The sequence below is a fragment of the Idiotropiscis lumnitzeri genome, chromosome 1 (genome assembly GCF_059441095.1).
Source record: "Idiotropiscis lumnitzeri isolate Australia: NSW breed Sydney's pygmy pipehorse chromosome 1, RoL_Ilum_1.0, whole genome shotgun sequence".
Taxonomy (NCBI): Eukaryota; Metazoa; Chordata; class Actinopteri; order Syngnathiformes; family Syngnathidae; genus Idiotropiscis; species Idiotropiscis lumnitzeri.
In genome coordinates, this window is record NC_142391.1 from 31,796,149 (window position 1) to 31,809,502 (window position 13,354).

At 40.8% G+C, this 13,354-nt stretch overlaps 1 protein-coding gene across 5 annotated transcripts in view; it reads left to right on the plus strand.

Annotated features, from left to right (window-relative positions):
* The window catches only part of pde4d (phosphodiesterase 4D, cAMP-specific), a 165,875-nt gene that overhangs the window by 87,667 nt on the left and 64,854 nt on the right, over positions 1–13,354 (plus strand). The window contains exon 1 of one of the 5 annotated variants that reach the window (XM_088295251.1): positions 4,887–4,905. The exons of the other annotated variants lie outside the window; for them this stretch is intronic. The gene's annotated coding sequence lies outside the window, so the exon portion shown is untranslated. Of the gene's footprint in view, positions 1–4,886; positions 4,906–13,354 lie in introns of those variants that run through there. 5 annotated transcript variants of the gene reach the window in all.

The window sequence follows — 13,354 nt, forward strand, 5'->3', positions numbered from 1 at the left end:
GCAGTGTTTCGAGAGGGCGTAGGATGTCTGCCAAGGGTGGGAAAACGGCAAACAGTGACTTCCCAATTGTGGGGAAAGTAATGTAAGCTGCTACGATTAGAGCAGAGCTTGGGTCTGCTCTCTTTATTTGTTTTGGAGCTTAAGTTCTTAAGTGAGTTCTGCTTAGAGGTGAGGCCTTCCTTCCTTGCTTCTGTACCTTATGACTGCATTTTACCATTTTTCATGTAACTGATTGAGATTCCAAAAGTATACACGTGCATGTACTCTGTAGTTAAGTAGAAGTGCAGATATATGAGTAAAACAGGGCTCTGGTAAAAGTAGGAGGACTGGTTCAATTTGGCAAAGTAACAAGACAAAACTTGACAAAATCCGTTTTAGGAGCAACTTGGCACCAAAAAAATAATGAAAAAAAAGTCACTGCACACAATCAATATTGTCTCTATTAACTTGCATAATACTCATAATAATAACAGAGAGGGAAATTGCAAGTCTTGGCTCAGTTTTATGTGATCAAAATGTTATAAAGTGATAATAAATGAGTCAAATTTGGACTTATTCTCCTCAAATACAGGTGTTGCTGAAGTAAAGTAGATTTTCCTATATATACTGTAGGACAACGGCGGCCTGTGAAATCATGTCAATTATTGTCACTGGTTGCTAAGCTAGCGCCTGATGCCTTTCCCCCGCTGGTGTGGGCATAAAGGCGTAAAAACAAAGTCTTAGCTTCACTCATAATGAGAAGGCGGAAAAAAACGTGATACAAGTGAAGCATGTGGGGCTACGCTATATTTTATTTAAAGCTAACATTTGCTTTGTAAAAATGTGAGAGTATGTAAATAGTTTGTGTATTTTTAATCATGTTTTTTATACACTATTTGTATCAATGATAATTACACACACACTCACGGACACGCACATCATTGCTTCAGCACACATGCGCACACCCACACGCTTGTTTTAAGTTTCACTTTCCATAGGTTTCGTTTTTCTCTGAATAAAGTCCAGAGGGATGGGCGAAGAAGTCAGTGAGAGTGCGGGAGAGTGAACTGGCAAGACGTCTACTTCACTTCCTGGCTTCTCCTCCCATCGCGATGGAGAAAAGACAAAACCTTCCCTGGTTATTCCTCTGGTTCTCTGCATTTAATTCAGTCTAATGAAGGCGTCAGGACCTTTTAAACCTGACAAAAAATGCTATCAAATCACATGTTTCTACCACTTTCAACCAATATGGTTTGTTCTACGTGGGGGATTTTTACCCTGCGCCATCATCAAAAAAAAAAAAAAAAGGTAATTTCAACTTGAGTCAGAAGTACAGATTTCACATTCAAAATGTTGATAGCAAAAGTCTCAATGCTCAAGTTCTGAAAAATGTACTTCCCATAACAACGTATTCATACTTAATTACTTCCAAGTTCCCTCCATGAGGGCGAGAATTTGATCCACTGCATAAAAAGCAACATAACCGGGTACAATCATATACATGAGTATTCACACTCGGACAGTGTGCACACGCACTCGTCTCTCAGGCAAGTGATTAAAAGGCATCGTTATGGCACTCACGGCGTACCGAGGAGCACACACCTGTTTCCCGCAGCTGTCTTGCCAGGCGCAAGCTGTCGCCCTTCACTTACGACGGTACGCTTTGAAGGTGACGACTGTTTGATGCCATAAATCCCCCGGCCAAGTATCCCATCGCCATGGTAACGGACCTCATTAGGATTATGCGACTGGAGTGGCTTGTCCTATTAGCCGGTGCACTCGACGTGCACGTACAGGTCTCGTACCATAAGCAGTCAAAAAGCAACAAGAGTCAGGTTTTGTCTAGGTGTAGCTAACATGCATGTAATTGTTTACAAACATTTATTCTCAACATTTAAAATCCATGACTTTATAGTACTCATCCTGAAACTTTACATGTTCCAACCCTTGAAGATTGTCATGCTTTGGTGCATCTTTGGGCATTCAGATCTAAAAAAAATAAATAAAAGAAACACGCTGAAATGTATCCTGTTAAAAATAAATCATTGTAAGTCATTGTATATAGCAGAAATCCTCCACAACATGCACAGATAAATGACCATGAAGTCTGGCCATACTTGCAAATTGCATTGTAGTTGCAAATTGAGTCATTACGTACAAAAATGTACAGTATGCATTCCCCGACTATACTACATACAAGCCATTATTTCTACATTAGCATATGTACCATAGCAACCATTAAACACTCTTACAGGTTGGCGGTGTGTATTGTGTTTCTTATATACATCAAGTGAAAATCAGCCATGCATCCATTTAGTTCAATTTTAATTTCCAAGCCTCACTGCCCACTAGTGCTGAAGTCATGCAGCAATTGTATCTATTCATCCTGCCAACTGCCTTATTGTCGCTCGTTTTGTCGTCTGCTGTGCACTTAAGGCGCAGGATTTCATATAAAAACATCCATCCATTATATGAACCGCTTTTCCTCACGAGGATTGCGGGCGTGCTGGAAACTATCCCAGCTGTCTTAGGGCGGTAGGCAAGGTACTGGTTGCGAGCCAATCGCAGGGCACACAGAGACGAACAACCATCCGCACTCACACTCATAACTAGGACCAATGTAGTGTGTCCAATCAACCGGCCATGCATGTTTTTGGAATGTGGGAGAGAACCGAAGTGCCCGGAAGAAACCCACACTAGGGCTGCATGATAAATCGAATCAACATCGAGGTTTGACGTAGTGCGATTACCTATTCGCAAGACAGTGAGGTTTTTTATTTTTTTCCTCTCTCCCCCAACCTTTGGCGTTTGATTGTCAGACGAATTAGCCAACCAGAATTGTCGATGCTCGCGTCTTAATAGCGCTGGCCAATCAGTGTTGTTGGCTAACATGCGTTAGTCTGCGCTCGGGTGCCAACAGTCAGCGCAGTCAGACAATAACACACTACGCGTGCACCTCTATTTTTTTCTGTGATTGCCGTGTACCGAAGTGGATGTAATGGAAGTAACTTCTGCCGCCGTGGACGAGGAAAGGGAGATGCTCGCGCTATAGACGGGCGGTATGTCTTTATTTGGACCTACGGCCGATTCAACAAAAATGAACCGCATCAAAAAAAAAAAAAAAAAAAGCAACACGACCAACGTATTTCAACCTTGAAAACAGCACCACCGATTTGAGTATGAAGCCTGTCAAACAGATTCGAAATAAACAGATGAAGGGGCGGCAACAACTAGCGGTCATTCACGTGCTAAGCTAAGATCGTTAACAGTAGCAGTCACGTTTTGAAAAAAAATGTATTATGATATTGATCAAATTCTTTGTCTGAAACTAGTAATTTTGCGAGCATTGTGACAAGCTTGTGTGTGACGTGTGGATTTGCGCGTGCATGCGTGAGGAAGATTGCAGTGGAGGAGATGAGCGGATATGCTGCTGTGGCGAGCGAGGAAATGAGAGACAAGTGTAAAGGAAAAGTTAAAGAGTGTATAAAATAAAGAAAGTCGAAGCAGAAACGGATACCAGTGTAATGTATTGTGAGATTTGTTCACTGTCCGCGATTGTTTTTGTCCGTCTCGCTTGCCGTACTGAGTGGCAGCGACTCACGGAAGTGCAAAATAAAGACAGACAGCGCTACAGCCTTGACTTACATACTGATTGGCTCTTGTCATTAATACGTATTTTACAAACAGTAGCATTTTAATGCATTTTAACGTGTAAAATACAAAAAAGCGCAAATCGAATCATAATCACAATATTGGTCTGAATAATCGCAATTAGTTTTTTTTTTCTTCAAAATTGTGCATCCCAAACCCACACGGACATGGGGAGAACATGCAAAGGCCACGCAGGAAGGCCGGAGCCGGAATTGCACCCTCCACCGCTGCGCTGTGTGGCCATCGTGCTAACCAGTCATCCACCGTGCCCCCCACCCATATAAAAATGATGCAAATTAAATAGTGGGACCGGTATTTTAACCATTATATTACTAAATGTGTATTTATTTTTTGACGTTCGGAAACTAATCCACTAAGATCCTAATGTGGGTGACATTAATGCCAAATATATATATTCTTTGTGGCAAATGATCAGTCTTGGTATGATTTTAATTTTGTAGTATCGTGTGAGACATGAATGAGAAGAGTATGTCCTTGGGTTCATACCATGAATACTCAAAACATTCATATGAAATAATATTTCCTCTTTGAAATGAATTAAAATGCCATTATTCTGTACCGGCCTCACAAAAAAAAAAAGAACTCCAACAAGATTTATTAAGATTTTTATTAAGAAAAATGGCACTGGCCAGTATTTTACTTATACAAATACACCGTAACACCATACTTCAGGAAAATATAAATAATTAAACTGTTTGATAATTCAATGGGCATTGTTCTACTCTTTTGGGTTTGTGCACCTTTGGCCACCAGGGGACAGTATAACGCAAAGACATACTACGCAAAGATGAAACACCAAGGCCTCATGTTGTTACTGCTTGTGTTGCGACTGCTTGTGTTCAAATCTAAGTTGTTTAGATGTTTCTAATTACCATAACATAGGTGCAAGTTTTGTTAGCTCCTCTATGGTGTTTTCCAATGTGCATCAGCCGTAAGCTTGTGCACTTTCATAAAATCAAAAAGTTAAAGATTTTTTTACTCTTTTTTTCGCACCACTGCAGTAAATTGATATGGACTCCCTATTAGTGTGTGTGCGCGTGTGTGTGTGTGGTGTCCATTAGGCAGAGGACGTCAAGGCCTAGCTCCTGTCATCTAAAATGTACTCTGACGCTTGTTTCAGCACAAATTACACTTGACTGGAGTCGATGGATTAACCTCTCTTGCTTTTTTCCCCCCTCTCATTCCATCCCTTCTTCCCTTCTTCTCTTCTTTTTATAGGTAAGTTGCTGAAGTGAGCATGAGGTGTCGTTAAAGGTAAAGCATGCAGTCACTTGCCTCATTTGGATGATTCTGTCTGTTGAATATTGATCAAAAAATATTACATAAGGTGGCACATTAGAAATACCAGCATCACAAGAGTTCTTCACTGGAGTTTTCTCCGATAGTGGCCAAGCGTATTTATACACACAAATGCAGATGATTTTTGGAATAATACTAAATGGGTATGTTCAAGTTTGCATCTAATGTAGGGCTGAATGATTTTGAAAAATAATTGAATGTTGATTCCTGCACTTTAATCTGAATTTTTAAATCCTCATCCCATATTTTATGTTAAAAAAATACAAGCAATAACTTTATCTGTATGACAAGAAATAATACATTTATTGTACATAAAGCCCGTATCTCAATGTGCAACGAATACTTGTGAAGGTATAGCCAAAGTAGGATTTGTCAACTTTCCTGCCAGATGTTGGCGAAAATCAGGTTGTCGCTGTCATTAACGACATTTAGCGACTTAAGCGAGACAACATGCAACAGTTTGGGAACGTTTTTGCGAAAGACCGACGCAACTATTTGGGACAGTATCATGAAGATTGACATCCATTTGCCACTCCTTTACCACTGTCGGGGAACCTTTTGCCAACTCCTGCAGTAGCGGGCGAATCTATGATTGTTCATTGTTGTTTTGTGTTACAGTGGTATGTAAACTTTGTGGACTGCACTTCTTGAGCATTGAACACATTTAGACACTATACGCAGTAAATAGATAAATAAATAAACAATGCTGTATAAAAAAAAAAAAAAAATCCTACCAACCGATCAAAATGAGTTTCCCAGCCCCCAAATTGGAATCTTTCCAATTTTAAAACTGCATTCTGCTATGTTGTGATGTCAATTTGAATTTGATTAATTTTCAGCCCTTATCAATTGTCATGTTTGAATTAAATCAAAGGACTGTTATGGGAAAATGCCGCAAAATAATAAGGAAGACATCCACTGTATTTGGAGCGATGCTTATTTTGTCTAGAGTTCGCGCTACTAAATGACGAAATATGGTAATAAGATGAAAAACACAAGTCAGAAATATGAAAACAAGGGGTTGACTCCCTCGCCTCAGGAGTGGTGTGCGTCTTTTTGCCCGCTGGCTGTGTTGTGGTTGGCTGCTAATCTGTTTATCTAATCAGATTTTGAGGTTACGGCTCTGTCTCATTAACTTGCGGGATATTGATTGTGCCGCGTTGTCTTCTGCGGCGGCCCACGGCTGTGCTCCCAGGTGGGGAGGAATGCAGCGTTTTTTTTTTGTTTTTTTTCCTTCCTCTTAGCTCATCAATCGATCCCGCCTCGTTCCAGGGTTGCTATGTGTGCAACACAACCGTCTTTCAAAAGTAAAAATAGCTTGCAAAAGAGACACGGATTCCAGGAGATACGATTTGTAGTGTGTGGAGACGTTGCTGGAAAAAGAGTGTGTAAACAAACGATCAACACTTAAATACATCTGTGATGAATGCAGGGCTTCATCTCAGCCGAGGCTCCACATTTGTCATGTTTTTATATTTTAGTATCATAATTGCATGTATTTCTGGAAGACATCATTTCATTTCCCCCTCCACGCCAAGCTGCTTAACATAATAAAAATACTTGTGGAACTTGTCGTAATCTGTTCCGGGATGCAGTCACCTCCTATTTTTTTGTATTTAGAATATTTTCCCATAGGAAACGATAGAATAATAGAATTGATAGAATCAAGTAATTTAGGACATTTGAACTTTCTGAAATGGCATTCAAGTCGCAAAATAAGGAATATCTGATAATAATCTGTCCTGCATTGCATTCAAACATTTTTTACTTGCTACTTTACAAGTGTAAAAGCAAACCTGTCGACCTTGGTCAAGAAATTTGGTTGTTCAATTTTAAATCGGTTTGACAAACAAGTGTGAACAGAAATAATCTCAGTTTGTGTAAAAATGGAAAATCAATCACTGTGTATTTCAAGTCGTTCTTTTTGTATTTTTAGATAGTTTCGTTGTATCAGTACAACTCCCATTTTAAACTGCACTAAATATTTACAGCAGAACAATTTAAAGCCACAGTATCACCTTCAATTTATTTTGATCCCACATTTCTAGACATCTTCATTATTAATGATGATTATTATAAGATCATGTGCTTGCTGGTGCAATATGCCGTGATTTACATATGATTCAATTAGTTGGCTAATCGCAACTACCGTTGATGATTAGTCGACTAGCAAACAAAACCCTCTCTTTGCTTTCTTTTTGCTTTCCTTCCTAGAAAGGCAAACTGTGTTAAAATGCAAACTAACTATAAACAAGATGGCTTCTCATGTCATGTATTTCCCGTCTAAACCACGTCGAGTTACTTGCATACCAAATCTCAAGTCAAGTCGTTTCCAAGGTTTTGGCAAGCAAGTCTTAAGCCTGACTCAAGTCAAGTCATGTGACACAAGTCTGGCATTCAACGTTAAAGGTACGACTCTAGATTGAACCCACACACACTGCAATAAGACCACCCACTCCCTCAATCCCTCCTTGTTTAATAAGACATATGGATGTAAATCTATAACGATAGCGCACACGTTTTGAATGATTCATGGCATGAATGGACAGGGACACGTTGATGTGCATCGCCGCACCGTGAGGAAATTGTGGGAGTGGCCAGGCTTCCACATCAATGTGTACACGTGCTGCCGTGCGCGCGTGAGTGTGCCTATGTGTGTGCGTGTGTGTGTGCTCGCGCCTGGCCAATGCGTCATACTGCGACTTGCAGAGAAGCCCGGGAGCTCCCCTCTGCCTGCTCCCATGCCGCTCGCTCGCCAACGTTATGTAACGATGCTCCCCGCACACGTTCACTTTCAGTGGCTCTCTCCTTGTGTTATTTGCAGAGTGTGGTCACTTTGCAAGGCCCAGTTGTGTAGGGTTTGGGTGGGATGTTTTTGTGCTGACACCTCATAGTTGAAGCAACAATGCTAAGGAGTGTCTGTCTGCATTCTACTTGCTTCGTCATTTCTTGTAGTCGACAGGTCAGCCGTTAATTTGAGTTTAATGCTCTGGACATGATTTTTTTTTTTAAATAGTTATTTGTCATTTTTCATTTGTTGGAATGTTGTGTGCTTGTTTGGAAAAGCGTAAGATGCAAATCTATTCTAACATCATTCATTGACATTAACACGAATGGCGACAGGAGATTTCAGGTGCATGTTTGAGCTAATAATAATAATTTATAATAATAATAATTTGCCCTTTATTAGTCCCACAATGGGGAAATTCGAGATTCGAACCCAGGCCTCCTGGGGAGACTGGGTCCTGAACGCGGCGCCTTAGACCACTCGGCCATCCTAGAGTTAATAGCAGTAAAATGTCCGCAAGCAGAGAAGAGCTGGTTCATGAAAAGAGTCAGTGCTTCTTGCTTCGTGTCTTTTCTGACCCATTTAATAGGAGACATACTTCCATATCATGAGAAAGACGCCAATCATAGTCAATTCAAACTCTCTGAACATTGAAAATTGAATGAAATGTTTGAGAAAAGTAACAAAGGAAACCGAATACTGCCAAGATTCGGGTTATATAAGGTTTACTGACTGAATGTAAATGTAGTCAAGCTAAAAGTTATTCATATACCAACTAAAAATATACATAAACTCGAAAAGCTTTTGGACATCATTTTAGCAACCCAGGTGAATTATGGGGGAGATAGTGGACTGAAATTGATGTGGTGCGCCTCTTGAACAACTTGACACTATACTTGGCCTCCTGTTTACCATGTGTCAATGTGGTGGCAACTCCTTTATATTGCAATTTAAAAAAAAATCAAATTCATTATTTTGCTTTTATGATTCATTTTGTTGATTCAAGTTTCTATTTTATTTTCGAGCTCATGTATAGTATTTTGTTACAGCTGCAGTTGTTATTAAAATTAAAGTTGAGTTGAGTCCAATGTGTGTCCAAAACAACAAGTCGAATCAATCCATCAGTCAGTCGATAATAATGAGAGTACAAGTAAATAGCGCTTAGGTGCTCTTTGTTGCAGCAGGTGCTGCCGGCTTGGCCTTGTCGTTTTACCCGGGCAAACAATAATAGCCGTAACATGACACTTTGTTGATCTCTGCAGGGAAGCTCTCTATTTGTGTGTGCCCTGCTCTGATGACGTCATTGGGGAGGCTCACATACTGAGCGGCGCACCTGGAGCTGTTACACACCGGCAGCAGGGAGGGTCCCTCTAAAATATTAACACATGGCCGCAGGAGGTGCATACTCTTAAGTGCTTTGCATTATGTAGTGTACACTCAGCGGCCGCAACATTCATTTAGCATTCAATCTAATGCAAAAAAAATTGTTGCAACAGAAGCTGAGTATTATATGGTTATTGTGGTGTTAGGGTCATGCTTTTCTCACTGCAATGTCATCGTGTTGAAGCGTGAGCCATTATGAAGAATTATTCATGCCAGCTCCTTTGACAAACATTGATAAGTGAGATACATTTTTCCCAGTACAGTATTTGGCGCTAATGCCTTTTTAATTATTTTCCTTGCCGATGTCGAGGACCAGCTTTCCATTTGTTTCCTGATCTGCCGGGTGTCCCGAGGGACTGACAGCTGCGTTGCATTTGGGTGACGGCGACGTGTGAATGAAAAGGAGGTGAAAGTTTGACTTTTAAATGTCAGAGGAGCCATGATGGCATAGACACGCACGCATGCACACATGCACAGACGCAGAGGGGTGGCCGGGTCGCTGCTGCGTGCCCCTCAGTCGCTGCTGTCACAGCCTATCAAGACACAAAACCCACAACACTCTGCTGCATCTGCACAGACAAAGGCCAACAGCAATACTGATGGCAGACCGCTTCATGAGTGTTACTCGAAAAGCTAATTCATTTAGATTTAATCTACTGTGGTTCTATTCCCCTAATTGAATGTTTGCTTGAAGAGACGCGTTTTTTTTTAATAATTGTGGAATTCATTTTTCCAGTTCACTTGAGACAAAATTGATCAACTTGACAGGCCTTTGCACGGGTTGAAGCAGATCCGAAACATTTGCGGATACTAAACACTAACGATGTTCAATACCACTTTTTTTTCAGACCGACACCAGTGCGAGTACTGCCACTCTCTTGATCAATCACCAAAACCACTACAAAGAAACCAATACCACTAATACTTTTGATTCATATAATATATATAAAGGCACAAGAGTAAATCTGCAATAGAAAATTTGAGTCCAAAATAAAACAGAAACAAGTGTCTGACACAACTGTGCAATACACGAGTAAGCAAAAGCTGTATGTTGCCTCCTGCATTCAGCAAGTAAAATAGCCCTTGTTAATGCACAGAATAATTTGATATAATAATAATTTTTCTCAGTCAACGAAAGTAGGTGAGTGTTTAAAATAAGTATATGCATAAAATAGCATCGTGGAAAAAGTCATCATACCATCCAAACTGTGTTAGCAAATAAACGTTGGTAACAGCACACAGATACTTCACTCCAAGCCTGAATATTAAGGTCATCCTCAATTCTATAGAAATGTTCGTACTTTCTGGACTATAAGCCACTACTTTTTTGATGTCCGCTATGTTTACATGCTACATCAGTGGTGCCCATAGAGAAGTACCGGGCTGCAGGCCACTCTGGAGCATGCCTCTCAGCCAAGATCCATTCCAGGGGTCCACAATGTATTGATGTCTCATTATGTTTGATGCACTCAATGGAACTGCCACATAACCAACCCATGAAAAAAAACAGTGAGGTGTCCGAGTCGGTTCACTAATATTCTTGACCACTGGTGTGGATGATTTTGGGGGTCGGTTTGGAAGGGCGTGTGCCGCTCAGTCTGGTGGTTTTTCTTCTGCACTTTGTAGGCAGAAAATTAAGTGCAGCCCTTTTTTGCCTGGAAGATAATTTTATATCCCGCAAAGATCCTCCTAACCCGTAATTACTTTAACAGTTTAATGTCACACAAGTCCGCCCCATGTACATTCAATGCTTCCCAACTTCCCGTGTGCTGTTCTTTCCGCCTTCATAATTCATGCCCTTGAACGGAATTCAGGGCAGTGGGAAAAAAAAACAGGACACAAAAAGCTGTGTGATTCATTTCTTTTGCACAAAATCTGTCGTAGCTTGGATACTCTGTACTGATGTCGAGATGAGTATTCAGGGGGATTTGTGGTTTTTGCTGCTTCATGTTTTTAATCATCACATACTTATGAAGCACAATAAGAAAAATTAAAGCCAATGAAGTCAAACCAATAAATGTACATTATTTATCTATTCTATAACAACATGTTATATATCATAGTCTAAGGTTAGCGCCGATGCAAACTACATAAGTTGTGTCCTGGCTGGTCCGCCTGTATAATAGACCAAAAAAAAAAAAAAAAACTTTCCAGGGTTGTACTGGAATTGCAAGATAATAGTGTCAATATTACAGGCTGGTGTGCCATCAACATCACTTCTTGGTTGCCATATAAGCATGATGAATAATTGATTCCAATTCATCTTTCCTCTTTGAGACCAACAGTGGACGTATTTTTTTTTTCCCCACGGGCCTTTAGTAATTACTCTATCACAGGTTCTAGTGGGCCATACCATCCCTCGGTGGAATTATTAATCAAGCTCACATTGACAGTCAATCCATACAACGCGGTGATTAAGGCTATGACGAGTCAGCTGACACAAGGGGAGAGAAGTCAGGCTGAGCGTCTCGACAGCAACAGTGGCACGTTGTTGGTGCAATGCAGGAGAAGTCTATTTTTGGAGGGCTTGAGCAACGGAGCTGGGAAATGGAGGTGCTGGGGTGCACAGTTTGATGGGCAAGGAGACTGCCTTTTCGTGGTGACAAATTGGGACAAGGTGCAGGTGCGACAGTGGGTTTATGAATCACATGAAAGTTGGCATACATTTATGCTCAACGTATACAGCAATCAATCCCCCGCATAGTTTGCTATTCACAAATGCACCTATTTTTACGCTTTCCTTCTATCCTCTTTTATTTTCTGAAAAAGTCACGTTTTTGTACTCTTTCTCTAACGCTTTAAGATGCCCCACGATGGCGCAAAAGGCATTTCTATATAAAAAGTAGTATCAAGAAAGTATATTGAAGCGACGACACTGATGAGTTTTGTATGCTGCAGAGGAGCCACGTTTTACCTGGGTTGTAAGTGGAGACTTTTTGATGCATGTATATACACATGCACGCTTCCTTATCTTCATTGCAAAATGAAGTCATCTGTGAGCCATTTATATTTGTGGGTTGTGTTGTAAAATGTGTTTGATATGAGATTAAACTGTTTTGGAATCACAGGATGTGGTATAGTTACAGTTTCAACTATTATCGGCCGTCATTATCTTTTTGTGCTAGAACTCTGTCACTGGACTACTCACTAGTCGATCACAGGGCACATACAAACCAACAACCGCTCACACCCGGATCACCAACTGCAGTCTGTCCGTTGGGAGTCTTTCATTAAAGCCGCTATCCCTCTGAGGGGGGAACACTAGCGACTCTTGGTGAATGTTAGTCAATCCACGTTCATGTCAGTTTTTGTTCAAGCTTGTGTCAAGAAACATGCGGGCAAAAGTCTAGCGGTCGTTTGCAACCTTGAATGAACCCTGAAATTATTATTTTACCTGCTTCGCTACCTTCTCAAAAGTTCAGTAGGATATGGGCTTGAACATGCATGATTTTGGAATACGTGAGGAATTCAAAGTACCAGGAGAAAACCCACACAAACAAATAGAGCGCCTGCAAACTCCATTTATCTGCTCACCCTAATGAGGACAAGTGGGAAAGACAACGGACCAATAACAATTCGACCAAATACAGTAACTTAGGTATGATCGTGGCTACAACAAGACAAGGTGACAGTGTCAGCGCCACACTTGCAAAGCTTCCTGCTTCCTTTCCTTTTATGAGTACCTAAAAAGTGCCCCAGCTGTAAAATCCTGCAGTGCTTTGAAGCCAAAGTAAGGGCTTTAGAAGTCTGGATTTCCTTTTTTTTTTTTTTTTTTTTGAATAAAAGAAGCCCGTTCCTTACTTTCACTTGGCCATAAAATCAAAGCGTCAGTGGAAAAGAGGAAAAAAAAGCCTCTTTCCCGACTTATCAAGTGAGCAATTTCTTCTCTTGCCACTTAAACCTTCTTTATATTCTTCAAATGGTCCTTGAAGCCTCCATGTCTCCCCCACCCCCCCAAGTAGATGCTGATCTGATTACAAATATCTGTCTCCAATGGGGAGTGATTTACCATTTGCTGAAATGCCACCGCTGACGCTTGTGTGAATGGTAAGGAGGAGGGCTGGTGCCTCTAGGCATTTTGCACAGCATTTTACACACCCTTCTCAAAGGAGCTAAGCGTGCACCAGTTTCCACTTTTCCCCACCTGCCTGGAGAGCATCGCTTTCACATTTGGATCTTATCTGGAGTATAAGTGTTGTTATTGAGATGAGTTGTAACCTTTGAAATGTTCAG